Here is a 23032-nt window from a genome sequence, read left to right as displayed (position 1 = left end):
GATGCCCGGAGTTCAATGACCTTACAGTGCCTTGTGAAAGTATTCACCCTGTCACTATCGTTATAGTGAATGTCGGTCCAAGGCGCAGCGTACGTTGAGTTCCACATAATTTATTAAAGAAATGAAGCTTTAGCAAAGATAAAACAATAAACTAACAAACAACGAACCGTGACTACAACACTAACTCAAAACATAAACAATATCCCATAACCCACAGGTGGAAAAAATGCTACTTAAGTATGATCCCCAATTAGAGACAACAATAGCCAGCTGCCTCTAATTGGGAATCATACCAAAACCCCAACATAGAAAAACCAACCTAGAACCCCACATAGAAAATATAGACTAGACTAACCCCCCAGTCACGCCCTGACCTACTCTACCATAGAAAATAAAGTATTTCCATGGTCAGGACGTGACACACCCCTCTTGGCATTTTTCCTATTTTGTTGCATTACAACCTGTAATTTAAATTGATTATTATTTGGATTTCATGTAATGGACATACACAAAACAGTCCAAAGTGGTGAAGTGAAATGAAAAGAATTACCTGTTTCACAAAATGCAAAAAAAAATTAACGTAAAAGTGGTGCGTGCATATGTATTCACCCCATTTGCAATGAATCCCCTAAAAAAGGTCTGGTGCAACCAATTCAGTTGTTGTCACGACTCCGACCGAAGGTGGCTCCCCTTCCCGCTCGGTTGCGGTCGTCGTCGCCGGCCTACTAGCTGCCACTGATTATTTTCTCCCCCTTCTTATGTGTTTATTGATTACACCTGTTTTGAGTTGGTTGTAATTAGTTGGGCTTTATTAGTCAGCCGGCCCGCCCGTTTCGTTGTGCGGGATTGTTTATTGTAACCCTGGTGTTTGTTACAGACAAACGTGTTGGTGTATGTTCGTATATAGTTTTGGACTGTTTTCGTTCCCCGTGTCTGGGGCATTTTGGTTTTGAGCAACTAGTGTTTAGTGGGGTGGCCGTGGTTCACCGTGTGAGCATTAAAAGAGCACCTTATTGAACTCTCTGTTTTCCCTGCGCCTGACTTCATACTCACGACACCCAGTACATTACAGTTGTCAATTAATTTAAAAAAGTTCACCTGTGTGCAATCTAAGTGTCACATGATCTGTCACAATTTCAATATATATATATATATATATATATATATATATATATATACACCTGTTCTGAAAGGCCCCAGAGTCTGCAACATCACTATGCAAGGGGCACCACCAAGCAAGTGGCACCATGAAGACCAAGAAGCTCTCCAAACAGGTCAGGAACAAAGTTGTGGCGAAGTACAGATCAGGGTTGGGTAATAAAAATGTTGAACATCCTAAAAAAAAAATTGGCATGCTTGCAGATACATGTCCTAAGAGACTTGCAGCTGTAATTTCTGCAAAAGGTGCCTTTACAAAGTATTGACTTAGTAATGCACGCTCAAGTTTTCAGTTTTTTTTTGTCTTAATATCTTGTTTGTTTCACAATAAAACATATGTTCTATCTTCAAAGTGGTAGGCCTGTTGTGTAAATCAAATGATACAAACTCCCCCAAAAATCTATTTTAATTCCAGGTTGTAAAGCAACAAAATAGGAAAAATGCCCAGGGGGGTGAATACTTTCACAAGGCACTGGATTTAGTTTACATTGCCTTATGCTGGCAGCTTGACTTCAATTCAAGCATGTTACCAAGCAAAACTTACTTATACTGTAGTTATAGCCTCAGAACATTTACCATGACACAACACAGAGACCATGAAGAGCTCTTAGAAAGCCAAAATGTATTCAAGGCTTTTGGGTATTGTTGGTGTGTAGTTAATGCTGAAGCTGGGATAGGGGGCAGCATTTTCACTTTTGGATAAATAGCGTGCCCAATTTCAACTTCCTGCTACTCATGCCAAGAATTTAAGATATGCATATTATTAGTAGCTTTTGATAGAAAACACTCTGACGTTTCTAAAATTGTTTGAATCGTGTCTGTTAGTATAACAGAACTTATGTAGCAGGCAAAACCCAGAGGACTAACCATTCAGAATTTTTTGTTTGAGGTCACTGTCAATTCAATTAGTTTTCATTGGGGAACTAGGTTTCTAAGGCACTTTGCGGTTCCTACTGCTTCCACTGGATGTCACCAGTCTTTGGAAATAGGTTGAGGTTATTCCTTTGTGAAATGAAGAAGTACGGCCATCTTGAATCAGGGTAACGTTATGTGTACTAACGGTATCTTACATGTGTGATTTAATGAAATTTAAAATCAATTTTGACCTAAAATGACATACCCAAATCTAACTGTCTGTAGCTCAGCTCCTGATGCAAGGAAATGCATATTCTTGGTACCATTTGAAAGGAAACACTTTGAAGTTTGTGGAAATGTGAAAGGAATGTATTAGAATATAACACAATTGATCTGGTAAAAGATTATACAAAGAGAAAAAAAACATTATTTGTACCATCTTTGAAATGCAAGAGAAAGGCCATAATGTGTTATTGCAGCCCAGGTGCATTTTCAATTTTGGCCAGCAGATAACATCAGTGTTTGTGCAAAGTTTTAGACTGATGTAATGAACCATTGTATTTTCGTTCAAAATGTTGTATCAAGTCTGCCCAAATGTGCCTAATTTGTTTATTAATAACTTTTCATGTTCAAAATTTTGCACTCTCCTCAAACAATAGCATTGTATTCTTTCACTGTAATAGCTACTGTAAATTGGATAGTGCAGTTAGATTAACAATAGTTTGATCTTTCTGCCAATATCAGATATGTCTATGTCCTGGGAAATGTTCTTGTTACTTACAACCTCATGCTAATTGCATTAGCCTACGCTAGCTCAACTGTCCCGTGGAAGGGACACTGATCCCGAAGAAGTAAAAAAAAAAAAGTAGGAGCATCTTCTCCGAAGTTTATTTTTATTCTGGGAAGCAGACCATCTATTCCACATTATAACACCGGTGTCTCAGTCTCTCCTGAACCTTTTTAAGGGTCATGTAACGGTCCCCCACTAGCAAACCGTCCGTTAATAAACTTTTTTCTGTTGGTAATGTGAAGGAAAAAAGGCCCCAGCTGGCTTTCTGAGCCTCCTGAAGAGAGTCAATCAGTCCATAGATCACTAGCCCTGACCCTGAAAATCCCTCTATGGAAAGAGAGGGTTTGTGGGATACTGAGCTGATGGACTAAACCTGCGTCAGCATTGGACTCAGTAATACCTCGGTCTGACCCTGTGACTATTTTCTCACTGGCTGGCCGGATTTAGCAATAGAACCTATGGTGTAGTTGAAGGTAGAGTATGCCCATTCAACATTTCCCAGGTACAGGGATATAGGCTAACCGATCCAAAGACACACAAGATATGTGGACAGGCAACAGATTTGCTGCAAGAGCTTTATCATCTCCCTTTTATGGTGATAGACTTGAGGATCTTGTGGTTTTCTCCACCCAAGTTAGGGAATTACATTGCAGTCGAAGCTAGTCACGAGATCCTATGATGTCCAGATGCCCTTGTTAGGGCCATGTTTTGTAGACAATCACCATTGACCTCTGGCTCCAACCGACCCACAATCCTCCTCACCTTATCTTTTATCTCATTATGGATGGATGAGCCCAACTCTCTACTGGATAACCTGAGACTTGTTTTTCCCTCATTGTATTCGAGTGGCCAAGCATAACATCTGTGTGTGTAGCATGAGAAAAACACGTAGAAAGTTCTCTGTCGAGATAAGGCAGTAATGACCCTTAAATCACCATGACAATATATTTGTGTATTTAATGCCTCAAGGGTGTTTTTTTCTCCTACAAGGAAATAAATAGCCAGAATGACAATCGATTGTTTTCCACACAACAAGATTATGTTAATGTCACCAACTATATTCTCACGTGTTGTCTAAAGTAAAAAAGCCAGAGGCATGACTTTCTAAGAGCAGATAATAGATTTGAATGATGATGCTGACATTAAACTTCAAGCTTTTCAAGAAGACACTCTTCTGCATGTTCAGCCTTATTCCAAGGTCTTCTGCACAGTTTGACACGCAACCACTGCTAATAATGAAGATCTAGCATTCTATATATATACACAGTGCCTTGCGAAAGTATTCGGCCCCTTGAACTTTGCGACCTTTTGCCACATTTCAGGCTTCAAACATAAAGATATAAAACTGTATTTTTTTGTGAAGAATCAACAACAAGTGGGACACAATCATGAAGTGGAACGACATTTATTGGATATTTCAAACTTTTTTAACAAATCAAAAACTGAAAAATTGGGCGTGCAAAATTATTCAGCCCCTTTACTTTCAGTGCAGGAAACTCTCTCCAGAAGTTCAGTGAGGATCTCTGAATGATCCAATGTTGACCTAAATGACTAATGATGATAAATACAATCCACCTGTGTGTAATCAAGTCTCCGTATAAATGCACCTGCACTGTGATAGTCTCAGAGGTCCGTTAAAAGCGCAGAGAGCATCATGAAGAACAAGGAACACACCAGGCAGGTCCGAGATACTATTGTGAAGAAGTTTAAAGCCGGATTTGGATACAAAGATTTCCCAAGCTTTAAACATCCCAAGGAGCACTGTGCAAGCGATAATATTGAAATGGAAGGAGTTTCAGACCATTGCAAATCTACCAAGACCTGGCCGTCCCTCTAAACTTTCAGCTCATACAAGGAGAAGACTGATCAGAGATGCAGCCAAGAGGCCCATGATCACTCTGGATGAACTGCAGAGATCTACAGCTGAGGTGGGAGACTCTGTCCATAGGACAACAATCAGTCGTATATTGCACAAATCTTGCCTTTATGGAAGAGTGGCAAGAAGAAAGCCATTTCTTAAAGATATCCATAAAAAGTGTTGTTTAAAGTTTGCCACAAGCCACCTGGGAGACACACCAAACATGTGGAAGAAGGTGCTCTGGTCAGATGAAACCAAAATTGAGCTTTTTGGCAACAATGCAAAACGTTATGTTTGGCGTAAAAGCAACACAGCTCATCACCATCCCAACTGTCAAACATGGTGGTGGCAGCATCTTGGTTTGGGCCTGCTTTTCTTCAGCAGGGACAGGGAAGATGGTTAAAATTGATGGGAAGATGGATGGAGCCAAATACAGGACCATTCTGGAAGAAAACCTGATGGAGTCTGCAAAAGACTGGGACGGAGATTTGTCTTCCAACAAGACAATGAAAAGTGGAAAGAACTGAAAACTGCTGTTCACAAATGCTCTCCATCTAACCTCACTGAGCTCGAGCTGTTTTGCAAGGAGGAATGGGAAAAAATGTCAGTCTCTCGATGTGCAAAACTGATAGACATACCCCAAGCGACTTACAGCTGTAATCGCAGCAAAAGGTGGCGCTACAAAGTATTAACTTAAGGGGGCTGAATAATTTTGCACGCCCAATTTTTCAGTTTTTGATTTGTTAAAAAAGTTTGAAATATCCAATAAATGTCGTTCCACTTCATGATTGTGTCCCACTTGTTGTTGATTCTTCACAAAAAAATACAGTTTTATATCTTTATGTTTGAAGCCTGAAATGTGGCAAAAGGTCGCAAAGTTCAAGGGGCCGAATACTTTCGCAAGGCACTGTGTGTGTGTGTGTGTGTATATATATATATATATATATATATATATATATATATATATATATATATATATATAATTAATAGACATTCTATTTCTATGGTTGTAACTTGATGTCCAAATTCAACGGAAATTAGCCTATTTATACCTTCGCTATAGAGTGCTCACTCACAGATAGGCCTCAATTGATCTGGGATTGACAAGATTAATCTGCTGTGAGGCATCATCTCCTCCTCCTTTCCCTTTTGTTTGCGGTCATCAGATGGCCCAAGCACCGTCAGAGCAGGCTTCAGCCCCTTCGACAACACAGCAATGACTATCGCACACCTCGCATGACGATTAGCTCTGTCGCTGGACTGTCGTTGGTTATCCCTCCAGCAGTTAATTAATACATTTCTAGACTTATCCAATTCCTTTTATTGTCAACATTTAAAGGGTATGTTATGCCTTCCAGTAAATGCAACAGTGATATAGGGGATATACAGAGTACAGCTATACACACAGCTATACAACTTGCCCTCAATAGAGATATGTCTTAATATGAAATGTATTACAGTAAATATAAAGGGAGCATGGTTTGAAAAGGACTCGCCTAAATTATTATTAGAGAGCTGAGAAACGTTCAGGGGTGAAGAAACATTGATCCACCCAGACCCTTCAAGGACCTCTAACATTTGTACTTTCCCCTCTAAGTGGTGAGACAGAGAGAAAGGGCCCGACAGAAGAATAAAAAATCTAAGGTGAAACGCAATTTCCACTCATAATAAATGCTGTTGTTTAATACGATATTATAGAAAATGATTAGACCTGGTCTTACAAACTATGAATGTGACGGGGCCTTAGAACTTGGGAGGAATAGAGGGGGCCCTTTGTTGTCCCTCCGTGAGGGTAATGAATGTCAAGGTCAGGCCAACAACAAATGTATGGGAATATCAAAAGGAGAAACTGGCACAGAATCCGCAGTTTGTTTATTGACTCTTAATGAAACCAATGTATCTAACCAATGTCTCCTAGTTAAAGCTGGGGAAAGAGGGGTGGGAAAGATTCCTAGTTAAATCTGGGGAAAGAGGGGTGAGAAAGATTCCTAGTTAAAGCTGGGGAAAGAGGGGTGGGAAAGATTCCTAGTTAAAGCTGGGGAAAGAGGGGTGGGAAAGATTCCTAGTTAAATCTGGGGAAAGAGGGGTGAGAAAGATTCCTAGTTAAAGCTGGGGAAAGAGGGGTGGGAAAGATTCCTAGTTAAAGCTGGGGAAAGAGGGGTGGGAAAGATTCCTAGTTAAATCTGGGGAAAGAGGGGTGGGGAGGATTCCTAGTTAAAGCTGAGGAAAGAGGGGTGGGGATTATTCCTAGTTAAAGCTGGGGAAAGAGGGGTGGGAAAGATTCCTAGTTAAAGCTGGGGAAAGAGGGGTGGGGATTATTCCTAGTTAAAGCTGGGGAAAGAGGGGTGGGAAAGATTCCTAGTTAAAGCTGGGGAAAGAGGGGTGGGGATTATTCCTAGTTAAAGCTGGGGAAAGAGAGGTGGGGAGGATTCCTAGTTAAAGCTGGGGAAAGAGAGGTGGGGAGGATTCCTAGTTAAAGCTGGGGAAAGAGGGGTGGGGATTATTCCTAGTTAAAGCTGAGGAAAGAGGGGTGGGGAGGATTCCTAGTTAAAGCTGAGGAAAGAGGGGTGGGGATTATTCCTAGTTAAAGCTGGGGAAAGAGGGGTGGGGATTATTCCTAGTTAAAGCTGGGGAAAGAGGGGTGGGGATTATTCCTAGTTAAAGCTGGGGAAAGAGGGGTGGGGATTATTCCTAGTTAAAGCTGGGGAAAGAGGGGTGGGGATTATTCCTAGTTAAAGCTGGGGAAAGAGGGGTGGGGAGGATTCCTAGTTAAAGCTGGGGAAAGAGAGGTGGGAAAGATTCCTAGTTAAAGCTGGGGAAAGAGGGGTGGGAAAGATTCCTAGTTAAAGCTGGGGAAAGAGGGGTGGGAAAGATTCCTAGTTAAAGCTGGGGAAAGAGGGGTGGGGATTATTCCTAGTTAAAGCTAGGGAAAGAGGGGTGGGAAAGATTCCTAGTTAAAGCTGGGGAAAGAGGGGTGGGGATTATTCCTAGTTAAAGCTGGGGAAAGAGGGGTGGGGATTATTCCTAGTTAAAGCTGGGGAAAGAGGGGTGGGAAAGATTCCTAGTTAAAGCTGGGGAAAGAGGGGTGGGAAAGATTCCTAGTTAAAGCTGGGGAAAGAGGGGTGGGGATTATTCCTAGTTAAAGCTAGGGAAAGAGGGGTGGGAAAGATTCCTAGTTAAAGCTGGGGAAAGAGGGGTGGGAAAGATTCCTAGTTAAAGCTGGGGAAAGAGGGGTGGGAAAGATTCCTAGTTAAAGCTGGGGAAAGAGGGGTGGGGATTATTCCTAGTTAAAGCTGGGGAAAGAGGGGTGGGGATTATTCCTAGTTAAAGCTGGGGAAAGAGAGGTGGGGAGGATTCCTAGTTAAAGCTGGGGAAAGAGAGGTGGGGATTATTCCTAGTTAAAGCTGGGGAAAGAGGGGTGGGGATTATTCCTAGTTAAAGCTGGGGAAAGAGGGGTGGGAAAGATTCCTAGTTAAAGCTGGGGAAAGAGAGGTGGGGAGGATTCCTAGTTAAAGCTGGGGAAAGAGAGGTGGGGATTATTCCTAGTTAAAGCTGGGGAAAGAGGGGTGGGGATTATTCCTAGTTAAAGCTGGGGAAAGAGGGGTGGGAAAGATTCCTAGTTAAAGCTGGGGAAAGAGGGGTGGGGATTATTCCTAGTTAAAGCTGGGGAAAGAGGGGTGGGAAAGATTCCTAGTTAAAGCTGGGGAAAGAGAGGTGGGGAGGATTCCTAGTTAAAGCTGGGGAAAGAGAGGTGGGGAGGATTCCTAGTTAAAGCTGGGGAAAGAGGGGTGGGGATTATTCCTAGTTAAAGCTGGGGAAAGAGAGGTGGGGAGGATTCCTAGTTAAAGCTGGGGAAAGAGGGGTGGGAAAGATTCCTAGTTAAAGCTGGGGAAAGAGGGGTGGGGATTATTCCTAGTTAAAGCTGGGGAAAGACGGTGGTATTTTTGTCAGTGACAAATGCACTGCCGCTTTTTCCAATTCAAATATGTTGCAGTGAAAGAAAACACAGCAGTTTGGGCTGTGACACTGTCCAAGTCACGCTTTTCCCTTCTCCTTCTTCTGTCTGGGTTTAGTCGTTTATCGTCATTAAAGCCAGGTGTCAGGTTCCTGTCTTATTGCATTACATCACAAAGAAAAAGTATATTTGAGCTATGTCTGTCTTATTAATCAAAATGTCTATGGATTACTTTGAGAAAATAGGCCGTGGTTCTATAGGGTGGAAATGCTTTTTAGGGATATTTCGGTGTATTCAGAGTAATGAACTTCAATGAACATGTCTGCTTTACTTCCCCCACAAATAAATCATATTATACCAAGAAATACTGTAGATAGTCGACCAATAAGGTCAGATTTTGTTACAATGTAGTATTTCATATTATATATAGGCTTCCAAACCAAGGGCTTCATCTTAACTAAGTTGTCTCAACATTGGGTACTTTCAGTGTCTTTGGTATGATACCATGACCTTGTGCTCTAATTTACATAATTGTACTTAATACCTACATTAGTGTTCCTATTATGTTTTGAGTTTTACAGATCTTGCTCTGTTATTGCTTTCTTGAGAGTGAAATTCCTAATCAAATGTGCAGCAAAACACAAAAATTTTCACCGAAAGGAGAGATTGTATTATTCCTAGCATGGAATTAGGATTCCTCCCACTATGTTAACATAGAGCATACCACAAAGACATGATTCGTAATTGCACAAATATTTGTTCATTCTTATCACAGATTTAGATATAGTAAAAAAAAATGCATCGTCTGAACATGTAATCACGCTTGGTAAACGCAGAGTTGTGGCGTTCTCTCTTGCTACACAGGTGTGTTACAGAACACCATAGCACAGCAGCCTATTGATCTACACTATATTCTTAACTTTATTCTTAAAACGTATTATATTCTTTAACATAGCAACTCATTGTTGTAGGTGTGTTTTGGCCCCCTCATGGTTGACTTAAAGGCCCACAGGGCTATTCTGAACCACCTCTATCTCATTAAAGGGAATGTATCTGGACAGGGGTGACTGGAAGCCAAAGTGCACCAAAGAGCAGACCTGGAAGAGCACTGGAAGAGGCCAAAAAACCATGGCAACAGAGGCGAGAGATGAAGGTGAAGGTGTTTGCGCTAGTGGCAGCTTGATGCATGCCAAGCAATAGACCTGGAGTGTTGACATGGTAACCACTTCACTCTCTTTCTTTCTGACTCCTCTGTATCTACATTTCTCTCTCTAGCTCTTTCGCCACTCTTTCTCTCTCTAGCTCTCTCTCTCTAGCTCTTTCGCCTCTAGCTCTCTCTCTCTAGCTCTTTCTCCTCTCTTATCTGTCTCTCTAGCTCTTTCTCCTCTCTTATCTCTCTCTCGAGCTCTTTCTCCTCTCTTATCTCTCTCTAGCTCTTTCTCCTCTCTTATCTCTCTCTAGCTCTTTCTCCTCTCTTATCTCTCTCTCTAGCTCTTTCTCCTCTCTTATCTCTCTAGCTCTTTCTCCTCTCTTATCTCTCTAGCTCTTTCTCCTCTCTTATCTCTCTCTAGCTCTTTCTCCTCTTATCTCTCTCTCTAGCTCTTTCTCCTCTCTAGCTCTCTCTAGCTCTTTCTCCTCTCTTATCTCTCTCTCTAGCTCTTTCTCCTCTCTTATCTCTCTCTCTAGCTCTTTCTCCTCTCTTATCTCTCTCTAGCTCTCTCTAGCTCTTTCTCCTCTTATCTCTCTCTAGCTCTCTCTAGCTCTTTCTCCTCTTATCTCTCTCTCTAGCTCTTTCTCCTCTCGTATCTCTCTCTCTAGCTCTTCATTCTCTCTAGCTCTCTCTAGCTCTCTCTCTCTCTCTCTCTCTCTCTCTCTCTCTCTCTCTCTCTCTCTCTCTCTCTCTCTCTCTCTCTCTTATTTATATATATATATATTCTGAGTGAACTGAGAGGAGTCTTTTCAAGCTTGGGATGGCAACTGGATGAGTGATGGCTTGGTGATAAAACACTTTACATCCGCATTCTATGATTAGTGGTGTATGTGAGACACATGTCTCCGGTCTGACTGAGCCTGCAATCATAGATAAGACGTGGTGTGTGTGACTCGAGATAGTAGCCTGAAGCAATAGAACATTTCATTGTTTGTTATCATCCTTGTGTAACAGTATAGACTTTACGTCCGTCCCCTCGCCCCGACCTGGGCACAAACCAGGGACGCTCTGCACACGTCAACAGTCACCCATCATTCCACAAAAGCCGCGGCCCTTGCAGAGCAAGGGGAACCACTACTTCAAGGTCTCAGAGCAAGTGACGTCACTGATTTGAAACGCCACTAGCGCGCACCACCGCTAACTAGCTAGCCATTTCACATCGGCTACACTTGCATCTGGGAAATATCACCAGAGGCAGATGACCACAGGACGAACCCAAGGTGGCTTATGGGAGGTCCTATATAAGATCAGTTAGGCTGCTCTGCCCAATAATCAAGACTGTTGGGTGGACCAATCTCATTATTGGGATAATTAATCGATTTTGAATAAAGATGATTGTTTGAAGAAATGACAGTCTCTCTCACTTGATTAGAATATTCCACGACAGACCTATTCAGTACACATTGAAATTATTGTGGTCACTTGGGAATGTGATTTTGGTTCCATTATGTAGTTCCAGTGTATACAAGAGCAAACAATTCACTTCAAAAAGCTGCTAGTGTAGATAAAATGACATTAGCACAGACAGACATTAAACATTGATTGTACAAAAAAAAATTATATCACAAAATCTAGCAATACCTTAGCACCAATATTTTAATACAAGTGTTCTCTGTGTTTAATACCCTTATTCAGGTTCCTGGTGTTCTAATCAATTGGTTTTGGGTATGTCAAGAGGAGAACCCCAGGTGTCTGACATAACTTTATCCCCAAATAATGTTCCTGTCAGCCCCCTGTAGTCTCCCACTCAGACGCACAATGTCAGATGAAGAACGTCAGTCTACCGCATTCTGTACAACAAACAAATCATGCTGCTCTTAGATAACAACCTCTGAAAAAACTGAGCAAAAAACTTTCCACTTCGGATGTATCAACAGAAACCAGTTAAGTTTCCTTGCATAGTCGAACAAGCACACAGTTACATCGCAAGCAATTCAACACACTGCCTAAGCCCCGTTTAAAGTGAATGTCAAACAACTCAGTATGTGGTTATTTGTAATTCCTTCCACTGGGGGAAATAATCTGCATTGCCAGACAGCGCCGCTTGAATAAAGCGTTAGTTTATCTCAGGTTTTTGTGACTTCTCCGGTCTCTGTCTCACTTGCCCTACGGGGATTTTATTGGCCCCTTATCTGCATTAGGTTTGTTGCCTCTTACACGGAACCCAAACCGGCTGCGCGGTTGCGCCATTGTGCATAAATTGTGCGTGCGCATGGCAAAATAAATGTATCAATCTATATTATTCAATTATTGCACCCACACTGCTTCCGCGCGCCAACCAGCATCTGCGTTACCAAGGGCTAAAATAGAAGTCAGTTCTATTTGTGACGCAGATTGCGCTGCAAGTCCTGCCTCTCCCATCTCCTCATTGGTTTATAGAAGCAGATACCCATGTGCCATCTCCTCATTAGTTATACCCACGTGGGTGACTGAAAGACGAACGAGGTCAGTGGCGGTAATGCACCTAATTTATGAAAGTTGCCAATCGCAATATAAAGTCAAGAGAAGAAAAAGCCTGGAAGGAGGAGAGAACTAGAAACGATTTGGTTAACCGCTTTATGTGTGGATTCACTGGCGGAGCAGAGGACCTTGTGCATTTCAGGTAAAATAACAACTCAATGTTTATATTCCAGGACAAATGAGTTAGCAACAGCAAGCTAGCTAAAAAGGACAAATTAGCTAGCAAGTGCAAGCTAGCTAGCTAAATTGCCATAATAATTGCCATTCCCAAATTAATATAATTGATTCAGAGTTTGTTTTGATATTTTAACCTGCGTGTCTTGATCGCGTTTGTTGTGGGGGGACAAAATACATTTATATAGCCCTTCTTACATCAGCTGATATATCAAAGTGCTGTACAGAAACCCAGCCTAAATGCAAAAACCCAGCACGCAATGCAGGTGTAGAAGCACGATGTCTAGGAAAAACCCTCTAGAAAGGCCCAAATCTAGGAAGAAACCTAGAGAGGAACCAGGCTATGAGGGGTGGTCAGTCCTCTTCTGGCTGTGCCAGGTGGAGATTGTAACAGAACATGGCCAAGATGTTCATAAATGACCAGCATGGCCAAATATGAATAATCACAGTGAACAGGTCAGGGTTCCATAGCCGCAGGCAGAACAGTTGACAATGGAGCAGCAGCACAACCAGGTGGACTGGGGACAACAAGGAGTCATCATGCCAGGTAGTCCTGAGGCATGGTCCTAGGGCTCAGGTCCTCCGAGAGAGAGAAAGAGAGAATTAGAGAGAGCATACTTAAATTCACACAGGACACCGGATAAGACAGGAGAAATACTCCAGATATAACAGACTGACCCTAGCCCCCCGACACAAACTACTGCAGCATAAATACTAAATGCACGATGGCGCACGCACGCAGCCGGTTTGGGTTCCGTGTTACAGATAGCAGGATTAGTGTCATTAGTCAAGTGGGGGAAGGATGGCTCAAAGCCCAAAACAAAATACAATATACTATAACTAAATGGTGTTGTGGAGTGGGTTCTTCCAGCTGAGGATAAAGCTGGAGAAGGTGTTTTTTTGGATGATGTATGTGTTGCTTTAGGGATGCAAACACACACACACACACACCTGAAGCAGAGGCCTGGTATGCATGCATACACACCAACACCAAACTTAGACAGACAAGACTAAACTAGAAAACACAGGCCTGGTGGAACAATAGGATGCATGGCGGTGCAGTTTTGGCAGGACTGGCACAATAAAGCAGAGAGAACAGAGAGAACAGGGGACTGAATTCAACGGGAAATGATGGATACAGTGAGGAGAGATAGAGAGCACAGAGGGGAGTTACTATATTAATGGAATAGCAGATATGCATTGTCACAACAGCAGATGGATGGAGGTGTGCTGTTAAATAGAGTGTGGAGTGAGCAGCCAATGTGCCAACAACAAGGAAACAGATTCTAGCGTGTGTAAGAAATGCACCTTTTTGTCGTTGCTAGGCCTCTCTTACCATACACCTGTGTTCCTTTGGTGATATGGTGGAGGTGTGACATCCTTTTGGTTTTTCATCATATTGGCCTCTTTATATTGAGTTTAAAGCCCTAGTTGATGGACTGACACTTCAATTCAAATCACAATGGGTTTTAAGTATGGAGACTGAGATGGCTATTGCAATTAACAATTTCTTTGAGGATTTTCATGTGTGGCTATCGTCATGCTGAAAGATCCACTTATGGCAAAGTTTCAGCCTCCTTGCAGCGGCAGCCGTGTTTTTGTCTAAAAGGTCCTGGTACTGGGTAAAGTTCATGATGCCGTTGTCATTAACAAGTGTTCCAGGACCAGTGGAGGCCAAATATCCCCATAACATCAACGATCCACCACCATATTTTACAGTCAGTATGTGGTTCTTCTCTTCATGTGGATATTTCTTTAGACACCAAATCCACTACTTGTGTACGTGGCCAAAGAGCTTTATTCTCATGTCACCCAACAAATGTAAATGCCTAGAGATTGCTAAATGGCATTGGCACCTGGATTGGAACCTGTGAAATGGTCAGATGACATGAAAATAGAGCTCTTTGGCCATGCACACCGCCCTTTTTTGTTGTTGCATAGCTCAGTATTTGTATTATTTATTTCATACTGTCTTTTTTGCTCATCTTCATCAAGGGTGCCAAATATTTTTGGAACTGACTGTATGTGGGCATGATATCCTTTGGGTTATGTCTTATGAGTAGCACCGCCTTGCTGTTGGTGAAGACCACACGTCCACCGGGTGTATTTAGAACTCCTATCCAATCACCTGAAGGCTTTGATATTTCAGAGGCATCATAACCTTTATGTGGAGGAGCTGTCAGCTTATTGGTATTCGGCTGTCAAGTCATGCGGGTGGGATACGCAGTGTGTAGGGGAGGTGTGTATGTTGTGGGGGAAGGAAGGATGGTGTGTTTGTGTGTGTGTGTAACAGGCAGAGGGAGTGAGGATGATGAATTAAAGACTGGGGGAAAATGGAGATTGACTTTGATTCAAGGATGATTGAATTAATATTAAACAAACCATTTAATTCAGTTTGAGGTGTTTTTTAGTATTTGGTATTTATTAGGATCCCCATTAGCTGTTGCAAAAGCAGCAGCTAATCTTCCTGTGGTCCCCACAAAACATGGAACATAATACAGGATGGCATAATAGAGAACATCAATAGACAAGAACAGCTCAAGGACATCACTACATACATTTTTTAAAAGGCACACGTAGCCTACATATCAATGCATACACACAAACTATCTAGGTCAAATAGGGGAGAGGCCTTGTGCCGTGAGGTGATGCTTTATCTGTTTTGTGAAACCAGGTTTGCTGTTTATTTGAGCAATATGAGATGGAAGGAAGTTCCATGCAATAAGGGCTCTATATAAAACTGTACACTTTCTTGAATTTGTTACGGATTTAGGGACTGTGAAAAGATCCCTGGTGGCATGTCTGGTGGGATGTGTGTTTGTGATGTGTATAAGTTGACTATGCAAATAATTTGCAATTAGCATCTTCAAAGTGGTAGGCATGTTGTGTGAATAAAATCTATTTTTATTCCAGGTTATAGGGCAACAAAATAGGAAAATTGCCAAGGGGGTGAATACTTTCACAAGGCACTGTAGATGGCTCTGAATCCACAATATGGCAGAGGTTGAAAAGCCATAACCAATATCAAAGGCTGCACTGCAATCTAACAGTACAACTCCCATAATCTTTATAAATTTCTTTCAACCAATTATCAGTCATTTGTGTCAGTGCAGTACATGTTGAGTGCCCTTCTCTATCAGCATGCTGAAAGTCTGTTGTTAATTTGTTTACAGAGAAATAGCAATGTATTTGGTCAAACACAATTTTTTCCAACAGTTTGCTAAGAGCTGGCAGCAAGCTTATAGGTCTGCTGTTAGAACCACTCTTGGGTAGTGGAATTACTTTGGCTTCCCTCCAGGTCTGAGGACAAAGACTACCCTCTAGGCTCAGATTAAACATTTGACAGATAGGAGTAGCAATAGAGTAAGCTACCATCCTCAGTAGCTTTCCATCTAAGTTGTCAATGCCAGGACGCTTGTCATTATTGATCGATAACAATAATTTTCTCACCTCTCCCACTAACTTTACAAAACTCAATTGCAATGCTTTTCTTTCATTTGTTTTTTTTTATGCATGAATACAATTGCTCACTGTTCGTTGTTGGCATTTCCTGCCTAAGTTTGCCCACTTTGCCAATGAAATAATCATTAAAAGAATTGGCAAAATCAAATGGTTTTGTAAAAAATAAGCCATCTGATTCGATGAAAGATGGAGTTGATAATGTCATTTAAAGTACTCAAGTTTTTTTCTTTATATCATTGATCTTGGCTTCATAAAGTTTATTCTTCTTTTTGTTGAGTTTAGTCACATTTCTCAATTTGCAGTAAGTCAACCAGTCAGATGTGCAGCCAGACTTATTAGCCCCATCTCTTTCAACCATACCGTTTTTCAATTCCTCATCAATCCATGGCGCCTTAACAGTTCTAACAGTCCGTTTCTTAACAGGTGCATGTTTATCAATAATTGGAAGAAGCAATTTCATAAAGTTATCAAGTGCAGCGTCTGGATGCTCCTCATTAATCACATCAGACCAACAAATATTTTTTTATCATCCACATAAGAGTCACAGCAAAATCTTTTGTATGATCTCTTATACACTATTTTTAGGCCCAGCTATTGTAAATGTGCCACTATATTGTGATCACTGCATCCCATAAGTTCTACAGTATTAGTAAACAATGTGATAGATACATGTGGATGATCTTGTTCCCGTCGTGTTTGTAAACAACCTGGTAAGTTGATTTAATAACCTAACCTTTTATTGTACTTCCGCTGTTATTTACTGATTACAGTGAATTCACTTATATCAGTTGATCAATTTGTTCATGTTTGGAAACTGCGCCTCCAGAATATTCTCACCTCTATCTCTCAGTTTACACTCCAAACCCCCCAACTTTCTATCAAGGCACAAGGTGCAGATACAGATGCAGATACAGGAGGCAGATGGTTGGAGTCTTACAATGTTTATTATTCCAAAGGGGTAGGCAAGAGAATGGTCGTGGACAGGAAAAAAGGTCAAAACCAGTGAAGAGTCCAGGAGGTACAGAGTGGCAGACAGGCTCGTGGTCAAGGACGGCAGAATGGTCAGGCAGGCAGGATGGTCAGGCAGGCGGGTACAGAGTCCAGAAACAAGCAAGGGTCAAAACCGGGAGGACTAGAAAAAGGAGAATAGCAAAAAGCAGAACGGGAAAAACGCTGGTTGACTTGGAAATATACAAGACAAACTGGCACAGAGAGACAGGAAACACAGGGATAAATACACTGGGGAAAATAAGCAACACCTGGAGGGGGTGGAGACAATCACAGGAACAGGTGAAACAGATCAGGGCGTGACACTTTCTGAGATCTCCTTGACACTGTCAAAATCACTTATTTTCAATTAAACTTATTGGCCCATATTACAGTGCCAGTGAGGGAGAAAACACACTTCACGGTTTTCATACGTCCCTTCCCTGAGCTGGCACTGATGGTGATCTGACACTTTATTACACCTCTCCCACTCCCTCTCTTGTTTCTTCCTGTCCCTGCCTTTTGAATCCCCCTCTTCTCGTCCGACGCAGACAGAAGTCAGACTGTGTATCTCAGTATCTCGGCCAGGTAAAAGGCTGGCATTTACCTTTGAAAATAGGATCAGCTGGGTATCAGTGCCAGAGCTGCCATCCTTCCAAAATGGTTGACGTGATGGATTCTGCCTCTTGCTGAACCTCACCTCTTAACTAAAGTCCAACAGCTTCGCTCTGTGGCTGGCTCCACTTTCATATGTCACTAACATGACCCGCTCTGCATTTTTTTCTTGTTTATTAGTATGCTAAACAGTCTCCTTCTGAGGGAGAGCGATAGGAAAAGGGGTAGCCATTTTGAATCTAGTTTATGGTCATTTGAAGCTGCCAGCCAGCCGTATTGGTTTCCTCATCATCTATTTGAAATAGAGGATTATCAAAGAAGCTTCCTCTTTCAGTGGAATGTCGATCTGGACTGGAGTTGGTCTATACTGGGGTTGGACTATACTGGGGTTGGACTTTACTTTGTTGATACAGAAGATAATAATAATGATAATAATAATAATAATAATACTATATACATTGTCGCAGTGGTGCAGCATGGGTCTGTGCTAAAACTTTCTATCAGATACTTAACCTGGGCGATTCTGCCTCATGTACTGTATTTGGACAGCAAGACAAATTGTACCCTCAAAGGTGTAATCTACATTATTGATATTACTTTTTCAGAGCATCAATTCCAGTATATCTAACCTGTAGTGTTATGCTACACACCAGGGAGTAATTATCTACCTTTCCCGTGACATTAACAACCAAACACAATGAAAACGCCCGGAGAATGCTTTTTCATTAGCATTTTCATTGGCTCTTCGCTGCAATTCATTCCCACATATATACCACTTAGACATACATTCAGTGCCAGTTTTATTTGGACTTGGGGAACCTTTGATGCCCTTGAGGTTTAGAACATACAGTATTTGTTTAATGTGGCCCAGAGATTGGCTCTTTAGGGCAACATTAGTAATGTACTAATTGGAGTGTGAAATCATATGGGGTCGTCATTGCACAAAATGCCATTACACAGGTAGTTTGGCGGAAGGGTCAAAGATCTATAGTTCAAAAGTGCTGCGTTCACCAGAAAAAAACTTTCCCGTCCACCTCCCCCCATCTCTAGTCGCATGCCCCGTCCACTCCCCCACATTTCCCCTAATGATCATGACTTGCCCAGGAGCCTATAAATCAGGAAGAGCAGTGAAACTAAGTGTCTCATCATTATGTGGTCTCCACCTATCCTCTCTCAGAGAAAATCTACCATATGTCCTGAGGAGTAGGGGCACAATCTCGTTTCACTAAGCTTTTTATTTAAAAAAAAATCATACATTTCGTCCTCGTGCCATTTTGTTGTCTTTGGCATCAACCGGTTGACTAATGGTAATGGGTGACTGAAGTTGACAGGGCCCATTTTGGGTTGTGGTATAATGCTGTTGCTGTTAGTTAATTCCCTATGTGTTAGGAAACCCCATTAGAGGTCCATGTTAGGACGGTTGTTACATTAACAACTACTTGTGCATTCATAACATGCATGCAGGGGTTTTAACATGTTCATCGTGCCACCACGGAGACATAAACCAATATGTCTATATATAAAAAATATATAGTCCCAAGCTTATTGTAAAGCTGAACTCCCCATAAGGTGAAACAGTGCCACTGTTCCTCCCAGCACATGTGTTATTGCTTTTGTTTAGTTGAAGTAACTGAGGAGATGAAAGTCCAGCATCGCAGTAAAAAGAAATCACAGTACATGCTGTTCTGTTCTTCTGCTGTTCTATCGCACGTGCAATGACATCAGAGAAAAACAAAACAGTATTCATTGTTTGAAGTAACTTCTTTGTTGTTGTAATATTGCAAACGGACGTCACAGTTTCACCATTAAGGATTCCAGCTTTAAATACAAACCTATTGTTTAATAGTAATCTACCATACAAAATGGTATATAGCAACATCACCCTTTCAAAATGGCATATTCCATGTACACTTATGTTTGTATTGTATTGAGTATGAAACAAACATTGTAGATAATGTTGCCAATATGTCACAGTACAGCCTACTTTGTAGTATACTAGTTTGTGTGAGGCAGGTCATTGTTAGAAGGAAATATCCTCTGAAACCCAATAGGATACAACATGTTGTTCAACTGTGCCGTACACTTACTTAGAGAGCAAGGTGACATGGAAGTATAAGAATCGTGATTTTAAGAAACAGCAGGGAGCATTTTGGATGGGGAGCAAATTAAAGTACTGTGGGCTGAATAATGAAAGAGGGAACAGCCTGAAATGTACCTTTTTACCTTTTGTCTTTCACCCTGAGTAGAGTGATAGATGGACTCCTAATCCCCCCCCCCCCCTCCTCCTATCATCCTCTTTCTGTTATTCAGATAAAGTCATGAACAGGAGTTGAGTGCAGCCCAGAGCAAACCATACACTTCAAGGGCATGTGAAAATGTCAGGGGGATAGTTTGGCTTCTCTGGGTTTTACAGGGATCATACTGAACAGGAGCGGCCCACATCTGGACAAACCCATCATCAGTCTGTCAGGGTCTTAGGAGGTATTATCAGTCTGGAGAGAGAGGCAGGCTGGGAAATGATAAAATAACACTCTGACTGTCGAAGGAAAATGGGCACAACTTTTGTGGCAGAACTAAGTTGTATAAATGGAGAAGACTCCGAGGTAAAATGTTGCTAATCACTAAGGTGTTATATCATCAAATCAACATATGTGGTCATTCTCTTGACAGTTTCTACCTCATTAACCTTGTCGATTAGGCTTCTCCAACATTTGTTGCTTGCCATTGTTTTTGCTTTTCAAAATACTCAGGCCACATGTATCCGAATATTGGCTGGTGGCGCTTAGCTTGTGTGAGGATGTTGGTAACATGGAAAAATGCAGAGTCAGGCGCAGGACACAGTTCTGAGTAATCATCCAAAATGTACTCCAAAATAAGTAAGATTCCAACAAGGAACAAATACAATAATCCCAAGCACGAACAACGAGAACCCACATGACAAACAATAACGCACAAAACAGAGAGGGAAATCAGAGGGTTATATAAGGAACATAATTAATGGAATAGAAACCAGGTGTGTATGACAAAACAAAAATGAAACAGATCGGTGGTGTCTAGAAAGCCGGTGACGTCGACAGCCGAACACCGCCCGAAGAAGGAGAGGGACCAACTTCGGCTGAAGTCTTGACAGCTTGCCAGCAGAATGGATGTTTTTTCTCCAATCTTTTCTCCCAGGGGGGCAGCTACCAAAACACAAATCAGGCAATGGTAGGGATCATATTGCCGCTAAACGTTAGCCCAAATGTAACGGGGGTGTCAGAGTCGTGTGTATAGGTGGCAGGGAAGTCAGGCGCAGGAGAGTCAAACGGAGTGTAAAATGGAGTCTTTTAATGAGTGTCCACGTAACATGCTCCATAACACTAATAAGAACAGAATGTAAACAGACATGGGTACGAGGACCCGTCGCGCACCTATACAACAGACACAACACTGACAATAAACAATCTCTGACAAAGACATGAGGGGAAACAGAGGGTTAAATCCACAACAGGTAATTGAAAACAGGTGTGTGGGAAGACAAGACAAAACCAATGGAAAATGAAAAATGGCTCGATGTTGGCTAGAAGACCGGTGACGTCGACCGCCGAGCATCGCCCGAACAAGGAGAGGCAACGACTTCGGCAGAAGTCATGACAGGGGGACATCCGTCTCAATAAAGTAGGCAGAGCGAGAAAAGAAGTAGAAAAAATATATTATTCAGGATTGTAGTTTTTTTTTTGTCTTCATTTGCATTGAATTGACTGTATAAAAAATGTATTAGCGTTTCCAATTCTGTGGTAATAATAGTAATATGTGGGATATTGCCTTTCTGTGGATGGGTTTCAGCTCTGGTCGTTAGAGGAGTCTCCTTCAGATAAGCTGGTTTAAATCAATCCTTGTCTAATAGGAGTCAGTGAATTTATAAATCCCAGAGTGCTTTCGCTTACAGGATCTCTTGTCATTGTAATCCATGGCTGACACCTTTCTGCTGCTCAATACTGATTCTTCATTCTAAAACCTCCCATTTCTGTCATCGACAAGACTTAAATAGATGTACTGTAATACAGAGAGAGCTGTAAACCATTTTTCTGATTAAAGAGCTTGTGTTGTGTTAGCAGAAGCAACATCTGCCCCTTATGTGTGTTCCCAGACCTGTAGCCAGGAAGTAAACCTTTAGTATCCACCTGTGGTTGTATTATTTTATGTGGTGCAAACTCTGCAATGGTACACACTTCATGACAAAATGGCTTCCTCATGTCAGCAGTTTCACTCCTCCATATAAACTGATCCTCGAAGGTGATGTTGATCTTGAGTCAAAATGGCCTCCCCAGTCTCCACCACTGCCGTGCATAGGCCCACTTTGTCATGACACAACCAGCAAGGTACTGTGGAGTCAGACCCCAAATTGGTTCCTCCACAATAAACACACTCGTGTCCATTAATGTACCCACAGTATGTGCTGATCTACATCCAAAACTGCCTCCACAAGCACCGCAGTGCCTTCCCTTCCGCACCCACCTTAGATCTGGATGCGACCCTTCAAAGTGTTGCTGAGCCAGAGCCAAAATGGCTGCTCCTTCTCCTCCTCTGCTGTGGTACGTTTCTAAGCTCAATGCCCCTCCAGATGGCAGGTATCTTTAGTGCTCAACCCACTTGTCAGCTGAAGCTGCAACAGGTCGGCTCCCCTTGCGGTTCACTGGACCTAGCAGGTCCTCTCAGGACACCTTTAAGAACTTCCTATGGCTGCAGTGGCAGTATTGAGCAGTGCCCAGAGTAAATGGCCTGCTCCTCAGTCCCAGTTGCTAATATATGCATATTATTAGTTATTTGGATAGAAAAAACTTTGACGTTTCTAAAACTGTTTGAATGATGTCTGTGAGTAAAACAGAACTCATATGGCATGCAAAAACCTGAGAAAAAATCCAAACAGGAAGTGGGAAATCTGAGGTTTGTAGTTTTTGAACTCAGCCCTGTCGAATACACAGTGGGATATGGTTCAAGTTGGGCTACCACTAGATGTCAACCATCTTTAGAAACTTGAATGAGGCTTCTACTGTCATGTGGAGCCGGATGAGAGCTCTTTGAGTCAGTGGTCTGGCAGAGAGCCAGGTCCTTGTCACGCACATTTCACATGAGAGCGACATGCGTTCCATGGCTTTTCTACAGACAATGGATTTCTCCAGTTGGAACGTTATTGAAGATTTATGAATTAAACATCATAAAGATTGATTCTATACTTAGTTTGAAATGTTTCTACAACCTGTAATATACCTTTTTGAACTTTTCGTCCGACGTTAGGCTGGACCTGCAGGAGCGTTTGGATTTGTGTACTAAATGCCCTAACAAAGTAGCTACTTGGACGTAAATAATGGACATTATCGAACAATTCAAACATTTATTGTGGAACTAGGATTTCTGGGAGGTCATTCTGATGAAGATCCTCAAAGGTAAGGGAATATTTATAATGTTATTTCTCATTTCTGTTGACTCAATGGCGGATGAAAAAAAAATATTCTGAGCACCGTTCTC

This window comes from Oncorhynchus mykiss, chromosome 13 (assembly GCF_013265735.2).
Source record: "Oncorhynchus mykiss isolate Arlee chromosome 13, USDA_OmykA_1.1, whole genome shotgun sequence".
Taxonomy (NCBI): Eukaryota; Metazoa; Chordata; class Actinopteri; order Salmoniformes; family Salmonidae; genus Oncorhynchus; species Oncorhynchus mykiss.
The sequence above is the reverse complement of the archived record's forward strand: the minus strand, read 5'-3'. Positions refer to the sequence as shown.